At 39.1% G+C, this 16,268-nt stretch overlaps 1 long non-coding RNA gene across 1 annotated transcript in view; it reads left to right on the top strand.

The window, feature by feature from the left end:
* Nucleotides 1–16,268, top strand: part of LOC309611202 — a 175,542-nt gene that overhangs the window by 141,043 nt on the left and 18,231 nt on the right. The window lies entirely within an intron of this gene.

The raw sequence follows: 16,268 nt of genomic DNA, 5'->3' as shown, positions 1-16,268 counted from the left end.
TCATCCCCTAAGCCGGGGACTTAGGAGAGGGGAAGAACTAAAACTCTTATGGCTTTGATGAAAACAGGTATGAGTCTTGATCCCACCTGATCCTACTAAAAGTGAGATCACTTATATTCAGTTTCCTAGGGTTTGGCAGGTGTCATAATGGGGAAGGGAAGCCAATATGAGAGTCGTTGCTTCTACATCTAATTGTATAGTAGGAATTGATACATTGTGTGCTTGTACTTCCCCATCCCATAAGTTAGATGTAAGATTAGATTCTGTGATCTAGGAATCATTCTTGTCTATCTTATTATGCAAACCATTCTTTGGAAAAGGTCTAGCTTATTTGAAAGAGGGAATATATACATATACTCTACAAAATGTCAGATTCAATATGGAAATCGAACAAATAAAAGTCAGATTACCTTAAAGTATCTTGTTAACTAGATGGCTGGCCCTTTTTGTTCAATAGCGAAATAGATCTTTTTCAAAACAAAACAAACAAAAGCCAACCCCTTAAATCTGTTGCACAACAAAGGTCTTCAAATTTCCTGCTAGTTTGTAATGTAGCCAATTAGGTTATCAGAATACAGTTGATCAATCAATAAACAATCAATAATTATAAAATAATGAAAAGGTTCCTAAGGGATAATTTATTTAGGGAGTTGCTATGCCGGCAAAGCTCATGAGCACTCTGTAAATCTAGCATCTCTTCCTATGGGAAGCTATCCTTCACACACCATGGATGTTAGTACCCTTCCCCAGTGCTCACATATGCTCCTGTTTAAGAACGTATTCCGTATTGAGCCTGTGCTCTAGAGCCCGCGTGCCACAACTACTGAAGCCCATGTGCCTAAAGCCCTTGCTCCTCAACAAGAGAAGCCACCGCAATGAGAAGCCGGTGCACCACAACAAAGAGTAGCAGCCCTCACTCGCTGCAACTAGAGAAACCCTGCACGCAGCAACGAAGATCCAACACGGCCAAAAATAAATTAGCAAACAAACAAACAAATAAATAAATAAATCTATTTAAAAAAAAGAATGTATTACTGGCCTTGTGATGGCATTTCTCTTTAAACAGACAGTTAGCTTCTTAAAGGCAGGAACTTCATCATATTACATTATATTTTGCCACACATTCATACAAAGCTTAACACATACCAAGTGATTCTTTTATTCTTTTGGGCGGGGTGGGGATACATAATAAACCATATATGTTGGGAAGAATATATTCTAAACCACCTTGAAAAAAAATTATTTGCCAAAGTAGTAGAACTACTGTTCCCTCACAGCCTATTAAATCAGTGTTAGATGGGTTCCTATATCTAGGCAAATATCTCATATATATGTTAATACAGAATAACAGCTATATCCCAAAAGGATATTAACAGTAAGTTTGACTTTTTGAAAATAAATATAATAAAAATGCAAGAGGTTTGTTTGGATTTGCCTCTGGAAAAAAAGTCTGTTTTGCTGTCAGTAAAAATGATGTTCTGCACATCTCTGTGGGCCACATGGCTGAGCCTTTTCTTGTTACATTTTGAAGTAGAAAGCTTTCTCCTTGTCACCTTCAATTTGACATTTTACAGGAACTAGAAGCATAAGTCAGGTAGGGAGACACGTTATATATTGTTTTTTCCCCTCTAACTGACTACCAGTAATCTTAAAAGTCAACAATGTTGGACTTCAATTTTGTTCACAGAATTACCACACTGTGCATTGAAAAAAACAATCGCTACTGCTTTCATTATTCTAAATCTTTCCTATGGGATGATTAAAAGGAGAGAAAAAAAAAACAAAAAAACAAACTTGACTTGCCTGACAACTGGTTTTATTTTACCTTGCTTAAACATAATACTTTAAACTTCTTATTGAATTGGGCAGATGGAGCAGTTACCTGCCTAATACAATATGTATAAACTAAGAAGGAAATCAGCTCTGTCAACTGGCCTTGAGCATTTATTCAACGATTTTTGTTGTCATTGTTAGGTGCCTACTATGTGAAATGTACTATATGAGCTGTGGATTGGTTACAAAAATGAATGACACAAATATCTGTTTGGAAGGGTTTTAATGGACTCCACCTTTGGGGAAATAGTTACTATATTATTGTTTATGGTAAAAAATAATAATAATTTCTTCCCCAAAACCTGTTGATTTTTACTGCAGGACCTTATTTCTATTTATAAAATCATAAAACAAAATACAGGATGTCTTTTTTCATACATTTAATTTGTAAGCTTTACCTTCATCATATGTGGATCAAATCATTAATATCAACAGCAGTGACTTAGTAAATCTCTATAAATGTTCACATGGTGTATTCAGTTAACTAAAATGCATAGATTTGGATGTGCTGTAATGCCTTGCTGATTCATTGAAGCAGAATTGGTAAATTCTCTAGAGAGATTATTGTGGGCCAAGCCCCCCTACCCAGAACTTTTACCTGTATTTCATTGTATCACCACCATGTAGCAGTAGAGTCCTGATAGAGAGTACTCAACAGAGAACAAGAGATACAGCATCATTTGGAAAAAATGAAATCTTGTGCTGAGTACAGTAGTTAGTTATAGAAATAGCTAGATTAACAAATTTAAGAACCAAACTACTAAACTGCTTTACAAAGTAATCAGTTTTAAAATAGAAAAATATTCTGAAAGTATTTCATTCATTTAGTTTTTCAGTAAATATGTATTGAACACCTGATAGGTTTTCAGGCAACTCCCAAGGGTCTGGGGAGAAGAAAGGACAAGACAGAGATGGTCCCTGTTCTCCTAGCGCTTCAGTGTGTGGGGGTCATTAATTTATGATTAGTAAAATAATTTGTAATTGCAAGTAATACAGCAAGGAAAAAAAGCAGAGTACTCTGTTAGAACATAGAACATAGCAGTGAGGAGGGGCTCTAATCTCTCTGGGTGATATTTAATTTGAGACCTCATTTTAAAAAAAGAAGAGGAAAAGACAACCAGAAGAGGATGATGGGAAGAACATCTCACCAAGAATGTTTCATGAAAAAAAAAAAAAGCAACAGGCCTTGTACTCAAAAAGTAATATAATATTTATTAAGAGAGTTACTTTCTTTGCAAGAACCTGATCATTTTCCATTATGAAACTACCCCTAACCAATCTTAGCCTTTAGACAGTTTCTCTACAACGGCAACAAAAAGTAGTTTCAAAATTGATAGTAGAGGGTATAACAATGATTTATTCAGTACTGGGTGTGATGTTTCTGGTTGTCCTTGCCTCTTGAGAATATATAACTAGCACATGCCCTTAGCAAAGGGCCATCCTGTCACCAGTTGTTTCAGAGTCCACAGATGTCACTGTGAAATCCCATCAAGTATGACGAGCCGCTTCATCACTTAAAAATATGTCACTGCTATCCTATTGCTCAACTGAACACAATACATAAAAACGATAGCAGTTAGTTTCTCTCTGAATTAAATGTTTCCTTTTCCTACTTGAGAATTTATTGACTGTCATGCACAGCTGAGAGAGGCATTTCTCCAGAACTGGTGTTGAGGCATCTCAATATCAGAACTCCCCTATTTCTCTTGCACTGCAGCAATCAAGCATTGCTTGATAACTTCAATATGTTGTGTTTTTTCACTAAAGTATTAAAAAGCAGCAAGTGCTAAATGCTCCATTTTAGGTTAAAAATGAAATTTAGACACGATGTATTTTACTACTAGATAACAATACCAAAATAAGAAAATTTAATCAGAAATAAAAATAAAGGGAGAAAAAAGTAAAGGAAAATGGAAGTATATATTAATTCATGAGATAAAAGCTTTATAGTCAACAGAGTATAGATCACCAAAAAACTCTGTGATTTGTCTCACTTGTTCATTGCTTTGTCACCTGTGTACATATATATTTCCATGGTATTAGCATCCACGTGAGTTAAAATATCAGCATTTTCATGCCACCACACAGTCCCTTGAGGCCTTGGAGAGATCAAGGTGGGACTAATATAATTCGGCTTAAGAGCTATCCCACAGGGCATCTGAAGATACAGGTAGACAAGTCCTAGGTGTGCCATTTATCCCTGAGTTTGTGGAGACATTATCATCGGAGAGGGGAGAAATATGTGTATGTATATATGTTTTCTCTAACCAATCTACATATTGATTGAATTGAACATTTTTATTCCCAAGATCTGATCAAGAAAAAGGATCCTAGTTTTAAAAAAGAACAAAAAAAGAACTAGTGACACCAACTGCCCAGACTTTTAGTTTTCTACCTTGGTTCCATTTCAGGTGTATACTTCACTGTAAATGCTAGCGTAACATCTCCAGGACCAAAGCTCTGATGATTATTCAAAGTGGAAAAGATAAATAGTCTAGTTATTTCTCAGTCTCATACAAACAAGCAGGGTGGTCATGGCAGCAGATGTCACTTTATGTGATAAGATCCACCCACATACGGTATCATCCACCATCCCCACCCCAATTCTGTTTTCAGAGGCACCTGCTAAGCCTCACTGTTACATCTCCAAGTGGTTCTACAACAGAAACAGGTGTACAAGTTCTCATTGACTTGTTTAATCCTAAAAGCCTCATTTTAGAAACACGACACTAATTAGGCTCAACAGTAGTGTCTCCCCTAGAGAGATGAAGTTTAATAACATTGAGAACAAAACAATTTGTGATGAGCTCCTAAATAATTTGTACTGGATTCTTAACTATTCCTTTTCCATCATAATTGAAATTCAGGTTCAGATTCTAATTTATCCTTTTATTTGAATAATATTAGAGTTACCATGCTGAAAAGAGAAAGCTGACCAGGCAGGCCACAGAAAGGCCAGGAATAAAGGAATTATTCTAGATTTACATTTGGCATAAGGAATAATTTCTAACGAACAATAGGTAATTAATTCCTTCAGCATGGCATCATTATGGATTGGCTTTTGGTTCTTGAATCATTAAGCTGATGACATAAATTCCAGAAAGATAATCTAATCAACATTTCTGCCAAAATTTAAAGTAATGTGGCAGAAGTATTCGTGAAGAAAAACCCAGGTATTAACCAAGATGAGAATGAAAAAAATCAACATAACTGCCTGTGCTTAGCTGAAGTCAATGCTTTACCTCATTGTTAAAACTTTTTTTTTTTAACATCTTTATTGGAGTGTAATTGCTTTACAATCGTGTGTTAGTTTCTGCTTTATAACAAAGTGAATCAGTTATACATATACATATCTCCCCATATCTCTTCCCTGTTGCATCTCCCTCCCTCCCACCCTCCCTATTCCACCCCTCTAGGTGGTCACAAAGCACCGAGCTGATCTCCCTGTGCTATGGGGCTGCTTCCCACTAGCTATCTATTTTACATTTGGTAGTGTGTATATGTCCATGCCACTCTCTCACTTTGCCCCAGCTTACCCTTCCCCCTCCCAGTATCCTTAAGTCCATTCCCTAGTAGGTCTGCATCATTGTTCCCATCTTGCCCCTAGGTTCCTCATGATATATATATATATATATTTTTAGATTCCATATATATGTGTTAGCATACGGTATTTGTTTTTCTCTTTCTGACTTACTTCACTCTGTATGACAGTCTCTAGGTCCATCCACCTCACTACAAATAACTCAGTTTTGTTTCTTTTTATGGCTGAGTAATATTCCATTGTATATATGTGCCACTTCTTCTTTATCCATTCATCTGTTGACGGACACTTTGGTTGCTTCCATGTCCTGGCTATTGTAAATAGAGTTACAGTGAACATTTTGGTACATGACCCTTTTTGAATTATGATTTTCTCAGGGTATATGCCAAGTAGTGGGGTTGCTGGGTTGTATGGTAGTTCTATTTTTAGTGTTTTAAGGAACGTCTATACTGTTCTCCATAGTGGTGGTATCAATTTACATTCCTACCAACAGTGCAAGAGGGTCCCCTTTTCTCCACACCCTCTCCAGCATTTATTGTTTCTAGATTTTTTGATCATGGCCATCCTGACTGTTGTGAGATGATATCTCATTGTAGTTTTGATTTGCATTTCTCTAATGATTAATGATGTTGTGCATTCTTTCATGTGTCTGTTGGCAATCTGTATATCTTCTTTGGAGAAATGTCTGTTTAGGTCTTCTGCCCATTTTTGGATTGGGTTGTCTGTTTTTTTGTTATTGAGCTGCATGAGCTGCTTGTAAATTTTGGAGATTAATCCTTTGTCAGTTGCTTCATTTGCAAATATTTTCTCCCATTCTGAGGGTTGTCTTTTTGTCTTGTTTATGGTTTCCTTTGCTGTGCAAATGCTCTTAAGTTTCATTAGGACCCATTTGTTTATTTTGTTTTTTTCTCTAGGAGGAGGCTCAAAAAGGATCATGCTGTGATTTATGTCATAGAGTGTTCTGCCTATGGTTTCCTCTAAGAGTTTGATGGTGTCTGGCCTTACATTTAGGTGTTTAATCCATTTTGAGTTTATTTTTGTGTATGGTGTTAGGGAGTGTTCTAATTTCATTCTTTTACATGTAGCTGTCCAGTTTTCCCAGCACCACTTATTGAAGAGGCTGTCTTTTCTCCACTGTATATTCTTGCCTCCTTTATCAAAGATAAGGTGACCATATGTGCATGGGTTTATCTTGTTCCATTGATCTATATTTCTGTTTCTGTGCCAGTACCGTACTGTCTTGATTACTGTAGCTTCGTAGTATAGTCTGAAGTCAGGGAGTCTGATTCCTCCAGCTCCGTTTTTCTTTCTCAAGATTGCTTTGGCTATTCAGGCTCTTTTGAGTTTCCATACAAATTGTGAAATATTTTGTTCTAGTTCTGTGAAAAATGCGATTGGTAGTTTGATACGGATTGCACTGAATCTGTAGATTGCTTTGGGTAGTAGAGTCCTTTTCACAATGTTGATTCTTCCAATCCAAGAACATGGTATATCTCTCCATCTATTTGTATCATCTTTAATTTCTTTCATCAGTGTCTTATAATTTGCTGCATACAGGTCTTTTGTCTCCTTAGGTAGGTTTATTCCTAGATATTTTATTATTTTTGTTACAGTGGTAAATGGGAGTGTTTTCTTAATTTCACTTTCAGATTTTTCATCATTAGTGTATAGGAATGCAAGAGATTTCTTTGCATTAATTTTATATCCTGCTACTTTACCAAATTCATTGATTAGCTCTAGTAGTTTTCTGGTAGCATCTTTAGGATTCTCTATGTATAGTATCATGTCATCTGCAAACAGTGACAGCTTCACTTCTTTTCCAATTTGGATTCCTTTTATTTCTTTTTCCTCTCTGATTGCTGTGGCTAAAACTTCCAAAACTATGTTGAATAATAGTGGTGAGAGTGCGCAACCTTGTCTTGTTTCTGATCTTAGTGGAAATGGTTTCAATTTTTCACCATGGAGGACGATGTTGGCTGTGGGTTTGTCATATATGGCCCTTATTATGTTGAGGAAAGTTCCCTCTATGCCTACTTTCTGGAGGGTTTTTATCATAAATGGATGTTGAATTTCGTCAAAAGCTTTCTCTGCATCTATTGAGATGATCATATGGTTTTTCTCCTTCAATTTGTTAATATGATGTATCACGTTGATTGATTTGCGTATATTGAAGAATCCTTGCTTTCCTGGGGTAAAGCCCACTTGATCATAGTGTATGATCCTTTTAATGTGCTGTTGGATTCTGTTTGCTAGTATTTTGTTGAGGATTTTTGCATCTATATTCATAAGTGATATTGGCCTATAGTTTTCTCTCTTTGTGATATCTTTGTCTGGTTTTGGTATCAGGGTGATGGTGGCCTCGTAGAATGAGTTTGGGAGTGTTCCTCCCTCTGCTATATTTTGGAAGAGTTTGAGAAGGATAGGTGTTAGCTCTTCTCTAAATGTTTGATAGAATTCTCCTGTGAAGCCATCTGGTCCTGGGCTTTTGTTTGTTGGAAGATTTTTAATCACAGTTTCAATTTCAGTGCTTGTGATTGGTCTGTTCATATATTCTATTTCTTCCTGGTTCAGTCTTGGAAGGTTGTGCATTTCTAAGAATTTGTCCATTTCTTCCAGGTTGTCCATTTTATTGGCACAGAGTTGTTTGTAGTAATCTCTCATGATCCTTTGTACTTCTGCAGTGTCGGTTGTTACTTCTCCTTTTTCATTTCTAATTCTATTGATTTGAGTCTTCTCCCTTTTTTTCTTGATGAGTCTGGCTAATGGTTTATCAATTTTGTTTATCTTCTCAAAGAACTAGCTTTTAGTTTTATTTATCTTTGCTATTGTTTCCTTCATTTCTTTTTCATTTATTTCTGATCTGTTCTTTATGATTTCTTTCCTTATGGTAACTTTGGGGTTTTTTTGTTCTTCTTTCTCCAGTTACTTTAGATGTAAGGTTAGGTTGTTTATTTGAGATGTTTCTTGTTTCTTAAGGTAGGCTTGTATAGCTATAAAGTTCCCTCTTATAACTGCTTTTGCTGCATCCCATAAATTTTGGGTTGTCGTGTTTTCATTGTCATTTGTTTCTAGGTAATTTTTGATTTCCTCTTTGATTTCTTCAGTGATCTCTTGGTTATTAAGTAGTGTGTTGTTTAGCCTCCATGTGTTTGTATTTATTACAGATTTTTTCCTGTAATTGATATCTAGTGTCATAGCGTTGTGGTCGGAAAAGACACTTGATACGATTTCAATTTTCTTAAATTCACCAAGGCTTGATTTGTGACCTAAGATATGATCTATCCTGGAGAATGTTCCATGAGCACCTGAGAAGAATGTGTATTCTGTTGTGTTTGGATGGAATGTCCTATAAATATCAATAAGTCCATCTTGTTTAATGTATCATTTAAAGCTTGTATTTCCTTATTTATTTTCATTTTGGATGATCTGTCCATTGGTGAAAGTGGGGTGTTAAAGTCCCCCACTATTATTGTGTTACTGTCGATTTCCTCTTTTATAGCTGTTAGCAGTTGCCTTATGTATTGAGGTGGTCCTATGTTGGGTGCATAAATATTTACAATTGTTATATCTTCTTCTTGGATTGCTCCCTTGATCATTATGTAGTGTCCTTCTTTGTCTCTTGTAGTAGTCTTTGTTTTAAAGTCTATTTTGTCTGATATGAGAATTGCTACTCCAGCTTTCTTTTCAGTTCCATTTGCATGGAATATCTTTTTCCATCCCCTCACTTTCAGTCTGTATGTGTCCCTAGGTCTGAAGTGGGTCTCCTGTAGACAGCATATATACGGGTCTTGTTTTTGTATCCATTCAGCCAGTCTATGTCTTTTGGTTGGAGCATTTAATCCATTTGCATTTAAGGTCATTATCGATATGTATGTTCCTGTTACCATTTTCTTAACTGTTTTGGGTTTATTATTGTAGGTCTCTTCCTTCTCTTGTGTTTCCTGCCTAGAGAAGTTCCTTTAGCATTTGTTGTAAAGCTGGTTTGGTGGTACTGAATTGTCTTAGCTTTTGCTTGTCTGTAAAGGTTTTAATTTCTCCGTCAAATCTGAATGAGATCCTTGCTGGGTGGAGTAATTTTGGTTGTAGGTTTTTTTCCTTCATCACTTTAAATATGTCCTGCCACTCCCTTCTGGCTTGCAGAGTTTCTGCTGAAAGATCAGCTGTTAACCTTATTGGGATTCCCTTGTGTTATTTGTTGTTTTTCCCTTGCTGCTTTTAATATTTATTCTTTGTATTTAATTTTTGATAGTTTGATTAATATGTGTCTTGGCATGTTTCTTCTTGGACTTATCCCGTATAGGACTCTGTGTGCTTCCTGGACTTGATTAACTATTTCCTTTCCCATATTAGGGAAGTTTTCAACTATAATCTCTTCAAATATTTTCTCAGTCCCTTTTTTTTTCTCTTCTTCTTCTGGGACCCCTATAATTCGAATGTTGGTGCATTTAATGTTGTCCCAGCGGTCTCTGAAACTGTCCTCAATTCTTTTCATTCTTTTTTCTTTATTCTGCTCTGCAGTGGTTATTTCCACTGTTTTATCTTTCAGGTCACTTATCCGTTTTTCTGCCTCAGTTATTCTGCTATTGATCCATTCTGGATAATTTTTAATTTCATTTATTGTATTGTTCATCACTGTTTGTTTGCTCTTTAGTTCTTCTAGGTCCTTGTGAAACGTTTCTTTTATTTTCTCCGTTCTATTTCCAAGATTTTGGATCATCTTTACTATCATTATTTTGAAATCTTTTTCAGGTAGACTGCCTATTTTCTCTTCATTTGTTAGGTCTGGTGGGCTTTTGCCTTGCTCCTTCATCTGCTGTGTGTTTGTCTGTCTTCTCATTTTGCTTAACTTACTGTATTTGGGGTCTCCTTTTTGCAGGCTGCAGGTTCGTAGTTCCCATTGTTTTTCGTGTCTGTCCCCAGTGGCTAAGGTTGGTTCAGTGGGTTGTGTAGGCTTCCTGGTGGAGGGGACTAGTGCCTGTGTTCTGCTGGATGAGGCTGGATCTTGTCTTTCTCTTGGGCAGGTCCACGTCTGGTGGTGTGTTTTGGGGGTGTCTGTGGCCTTATTATGATTTTAGGCAGGCTCTCTGCTAATGGGTGGGGTTGTGTTCCTGTCTTGCTAGTTGTTTGGTATAGGGTGTCCAGCACTGTAGTTTGCTGGTCGTTGAGTGGAGCTGTGTCTTGGCATTGAGATAGAGATCTCTGGGAGATTTTCACCGTTTGATATTACGTGGAGCTGGGAGGTCTCTTGTGGACCAGTGTCCTGAACTTGGCTCTGCCACCTCAGTGGCACAGCCCTGACACCTGGCTGGAGCACCAGAAGCCTGTCCTCCACACTGCTCAGAATAAAAGGGAGGAAAAAAAGAAAGAAAGAAAGAAGATAAATAAAATAAAATAAAATAAAATAGTAAAATAAAATTAAAAAGTAAAATAAAATAAAGTTATTAAAATAAAAATTAAAAAATATTAAGGAAAAAAATTTTAAGTAATTAAAAAAAAAAAAACAACAGACAGACAGAACCCTAGGACAAATGGTAAAAGCAAAGCTATACAGACAAAAATCACACACAGAAGCGTATACATACACACTCACAAAAAGAGAAAAAGGGAAAAAAATATATATATTGTTGCTCCCAAAGTCCACCTCCTCAGTTTGGGATGATTCGTTGTCTATTCAGTTGTTCCACAGGTGCAGGTACATCAAGTTGACTGTGGAGATTTAATCCGTTGCTCCTGAGGCTGATGGGAGGAATTTCCCTTTCTCTTCTTTGTTCGCACAGCTCCTGGGGTTCAGCTTTGGATTTGGACCCGCCTCTGCGTGTAGGTTGCCTGAGGGCATCTGTTCTTCGCTCACACAGATCAGGGTTAAAGGAGCAGCTGCTTCGGGGGCTCTGGCTCACTCAGGCGGGGGGGAGGGAGCGGTACGGAGGAGGCGGGGCGAGCCTGCGGCGTCAGAGGCCGGCGTGACGTTGCAGAAGCCGGCGTGACGTTGCAGCAGCCTAAGGTGCCGTGCGTTCTCCCGGGGAAGTTGTCCCTGGATCTCGGGACGCTGGCAGTGGCGGGCTGCACAGGCTCCCGGGAGGGGCGGTGTGGAGAGTGACCTGTGCTCGCACACAGGCTTCTTGGTGGCGGCGGCAGCAACCTTAGCATTTCATGCCCGTCTCTGGGGTCCGCACTGTAGCCACGGCTCGCGCCCGCCTCTGGAGCTCCTTTAAGCGGCGCTGTTAATCTCCTCTCCTCGCTCAGCAGGAAACAAGGAGGTAAGAAAGTCTCTTGCCTCTTCGGCAGCTGCAGACTTTTTCCCGGACTCCCTCCCAGCCAGCTGTGGTGCGCTAACCCCTTCAGGCTGTGTTCACGCCGCCAACCCCAGTCCTCTCCCTGCGATCCAACCGAAGCCCGAGCCTCAGCTCCCAGCCCCGCCCGCCCCGGCGGCTGAGCAGACAAGCCTCTCGGGCTGGTGAGTGCTGCTCGGCGCCGCTCCTCCATGCGGGAATCTCTCCGCTTTGCCCTCCGCACCCCTGTGGCTGCGCTCTCCTCCGTGTCTCCGAAGCTTCCCCCCTCCTCCACCCACAGTCTCTGCCCGCGAAGGGGCTTCCTAGTGTGTGGAAACCTTTCCTCCTTCACGGCTCCCTCCCAGAGGTGCTGGTCCCATCCCTATTCTTTTGTCTCTGATTTTTCTTTTTTCTTTTGCCCTACCCAGGTACACGGGGAGTTTCTTTTTTTTTTTTTTTTTTTGAAGTATTTGTTTATTTATTTATTTATGGTTGTGTTGGGTCTTCGTTTCTGTGCGAGGGCTTTCTCTAGTTGTGGCAAGCGGGGGCCACTCTTCATCGCGGTGCGCGGGCCTCTCACTGTCGCGGCCTCTCTTGTTGCGGAGCACAGGCTCCAGACGCGCAGGCTCAGTAATTGTGGCTCACGGGCCCAGCTGCTCCGCAGCACGTGAGATCTTCCCAGACCAGGGCTCGAGCCCGTGTCCCCTGCATTGGCAGGCAGATTCTCAACCACTGCGCCACCAGGGAAGCCCCACGTGGAGTTTCTTGCTTTTTGGGAGGTCTGAGGTCTTCTGCCAGCGTTCAGTAGGTGTTCTGTAGGAGTTGTTCCACATGTAGATGTAGTTTGATGTATTTGTGGGGAGGAAGGTGAACTCCGCCTCTTACTCTTCCGCCATCTTGAAGCTCCTCGTTTACAACTTTTAAAACAGTTGTATCCTAAACTTTAATCATTAAACCTTAATGTTTAAATGTGCCCCTTTGTAAATATTTTAAATTTAAATGGTAAATTTTAATGGGAAAAAAGAAAACAACTTATGCATACTCTATTTTTTAAGCGTATAATACAATACTAGTTATAATAGTTAGGATTCAATAGACATTTTCACAACCAAATTCAAGAATATCGGGAATTGAGAACCTATGCCCTGTTGTCAAAAGCTGTGAAGGGTCTGAGGTGTTTCCCTACTTGTGAGCTAACTAGTCAGGTGCCACATGTCCATGCATGCTGACAGAAGTTACGGAGTGCCAGTGTCAGAGGTGAAGGATAGTATTATACTCACAGCAGTAGAAGTAGCCAGAACATAAGCATTTGCACTATTTCCCTGAGTTTCACTTCTGACGAAGTGAAACAGACATGGCCAGACTATGCTACACACACACAGTGAGCTGTGTTACAAGACAAGAACCCAGAGCTTAGAGAGCTCAAATCTTTTATAATCAACAGTGAGCCTGCCTGACCTTCACCATGGAGAGGAACAGCATCTTTATGATGCTGGACAGCAAACAAGCCTGCCCTTTACTCCAGAGGGAGAAACTCTCTCTCATTTCCAAGGCTGTTTGCTGTACAAATAATCCTTGAAAAGGCAATCCAGAACAAAGGCAGTCAGTGCTTCTGTTTGCAAGATGTGCAGAAACTTAAGACACCCACAGAGAATTTTCCTGACGTACATTCCCCCAAACTTCTCCAGTCTTCAAAGCATCACCTTCCTGCCATATCCCAGTCAAGTAAACCTTGTACACTGTGTTGGAATTTTCTGTTTAGTCTTGTTACCTACAGCTGCCACTGATATCTGTCCCCCTTATTTTCAGCAAAAACCTAACAAAGTGGCCCTAGCAAATATGTTTTTAACAAGTTAATTAAAAAATGAGTGATAGATTAATATATGATAAAAAAAGAGGAAACAATGAATACATTTTTTATTCTCCACTGGGGATGAGGGAAAGAATAATTTTTTAAAAAGAAATCCAGGTTACTAATGAGAAATTTAAACTATGAATTGTGTATAGTCTCAATAAAAGTAATCTTTAGGAGAAAGTTTTCAGTGATGAAAGACAACCAACACTTTCAATCTCTTTTGATTACAAATATATTAGCAAGGGCTATGTTCAAAGATGCAAAAGTCTTCAAAAGCTAACTCCAACTTCAAAGAAGTATCCAGTGCATGCAGAAAGGATGTCTTCTTTAAGAGTTTTTCAAGTCCTGGATGAATTTCGCAACATAAAATCAGTCTTTTAAAGTCAGTGAATAAAAAAGACAAAGTCTTAGAAAAGAATATGGGCTTTGAAATGCCCCACAGCAGTATCATAATGCAATACTAGTAAAGTACAAAATAGGACATTCCTGCAAATTTTTGTTAAATAAAAAATATTGAATGATTGGATGAAGGTTAGAAATATCATTTTTCCCTTCTTTTTATTTTTTTAAATACCTCAGCAGAAATAACAAGGCAACTAACACCAGACAGTTTCTATACTATAAGACTTTGTTAGCAGTTACCATTGATTTACCAAACCAAGAGTTTTCGCATATGCCCCAGAGTATAAGAGCAAACTGAGTCACATGTTTGTAAGTAAAAATGACCATCACTATATTAGCCCACTTTTGAAGACTGATTAATTTAATTTTATAGGGTCAAACATATCCACCCCACACAATACTTTATTTCCTTATCATGGCACTTATGGGGATGCCACCCGCATTGTGATTAAAGATGGATCAGTGGCTTTGGCCTGGGAGAAGGGAGTTCTTTTCCAGCGTCAACTGCTATTGGACTGTATAAAAATTGGGCATAATAATTTAAAGAGGGATATTCATAAAACTGCATCCTCTAAAGTACCGTAGAGAAAACAAAGCAGAGCTGCTTTGTAAGCATGCCCATCCAGCTTGCTCACAATACACGCAGCCTCCTTCTGAACCGAACCGCTGAGTGTAAACTTATTCCTCGCATTTGGGAGACCCAGGGGGGAGGTTTGACTTTTGAACTTGCTCTTAAAGAGAGAATACAAGCAACTCACAACCCTCCCCACCAAAAAATATTATACTTTGTTCACTGTGTGTATTCTAGTGCCCAGTTTGGTCAACCCACAGGAAAAGCTGAGGAGAGAGAGATCTGAGCTCTATTAAAGGAATAATCATATTGCCCAAAGGGCTTTTAACCAAATTTAAATCATAATTTATGATAAAATTTCTTGAGAAATCAAAAGGTTGTAAGTGCAGGAGAACCCTCTGCCGCCACAGACATGCATGTCCTTGGATCGGTTTAAAGCACCCCAGGTCTGGACGTATCCAATGACTGATGTCATAGCTCTTCCAGACACTCTCACAGCCCGTCATCATAGTCCCTTACACACGTCCTCGCCTTTAACCTAGTATCCTCAGACTTGGGAACTCCTTCCACTCTTCTCTCCACTCCCCAAAGACTGTCTCTCAGAGCACGATCAGCTCAATGTGCCCCACTCTTCTCCTAGGCTGCTCCCTCCTAGTGTTCAGAGAGAACCAGTATGCAGGAGTTTTGATGCTTTGCTGTGCCATAGAGCCCGGTGTAAGAGCAGACTTCTTTTTCCCTTTGCCTTTGCATTAGGGTGTAAGGGGTTTGAATGACGTCTGCCAGTTCTTCTGTGCTGATTTTTCAAGGTTCAGAAAATCTCATCCTGAGTGTTGGCAGTAAGTGTACAATACAGACTTTCTTTTTATTCAGGTATAAGTATGTGTCATTTTTTTCGCAATTCAGTTATCTCTTGAGATTACCAGTAGCTTAATGATAAGGAGTAAAGTACAAATGTGTGAGAGTGACTAGCTGATGAAATATAGTTCCCATTACTTGAGTTGAAGGATTAAAGCCTCATTTTTGTCAATTTCTTTCTGTAAATTCTTCAATAGAGTTGTAAGCTTTCATTCCACCCAGAGTCATTATAATTATCATTACTGTCATTTAGTCAAGTGCGACAGCCACGTGGTTCCCCAAGCATTTAAATCAGTAGGTGCTTTATCAAAACTGATAATTGTTAACCATGATGCCACACCATTCCACAAATTTCCAGTATCCCATTGCCAGTTAGGGAGGATCACGGTTTGCAAGTCCAAAGGCACAACCTAATTAATTCCAGAATCTCAGCTTTTAGGATTGAGTTTCATGGACAATTCCTGCTACTTAGTACCATACCAGTCAGTGTCGAGTCAGGAAAATAGAATCTACATGTTATTGAAACAGAGTGAATTTAATATAGGGAATTCTTTGAACAGGTATTTAAAGAAGGACTGAAAAGGCAAAAAGGAAATACTGAAAATAAAAGAGACAATAACTCTTCTCATTTAGGAATGAGAAAACAGAAGGGAGAGGAGAGGACTGTTACCTTCTAGAAGCTATGAGGATGAGGGACCCCAAAGGGTTAGAGCAGAGACCTCTAAGAACAGGTGCAGCCCAGAAGGTCCTGGCATCTCAGAAGTTCAGAGGGGATGCCAAGCACAGCTGAGACATAAACCTCTAAGGAGAGGCAGCTACTCATCTGGTGTTAGTGCCCCTGAGAGGAGATGTGAGGACTACTCCGGGAGCGTGAATAAAAACCTGGACACTGGAACTACTTGCTACTAATCAGCCCGTGCTCCTGAGAATGAGGTTGGGGAA

Source organism: Balaenoptera borealis (genome assembly GCF_965194805.1).
Source record: "Balaenoptera borealis genome assembly, chromosome: 14".
NCBI classification, from domain to species: Eukaryota; Metazoa; Chordata; class Mammalia; order Artiodactyla; family Balaenopteridae; genus Balaenoptera; species Balaenoptera borealis.
Note: the sequence above shows the minus strand (reverse complement) of the source record. Positions and strands in the feature narration are given on the sequence as shown.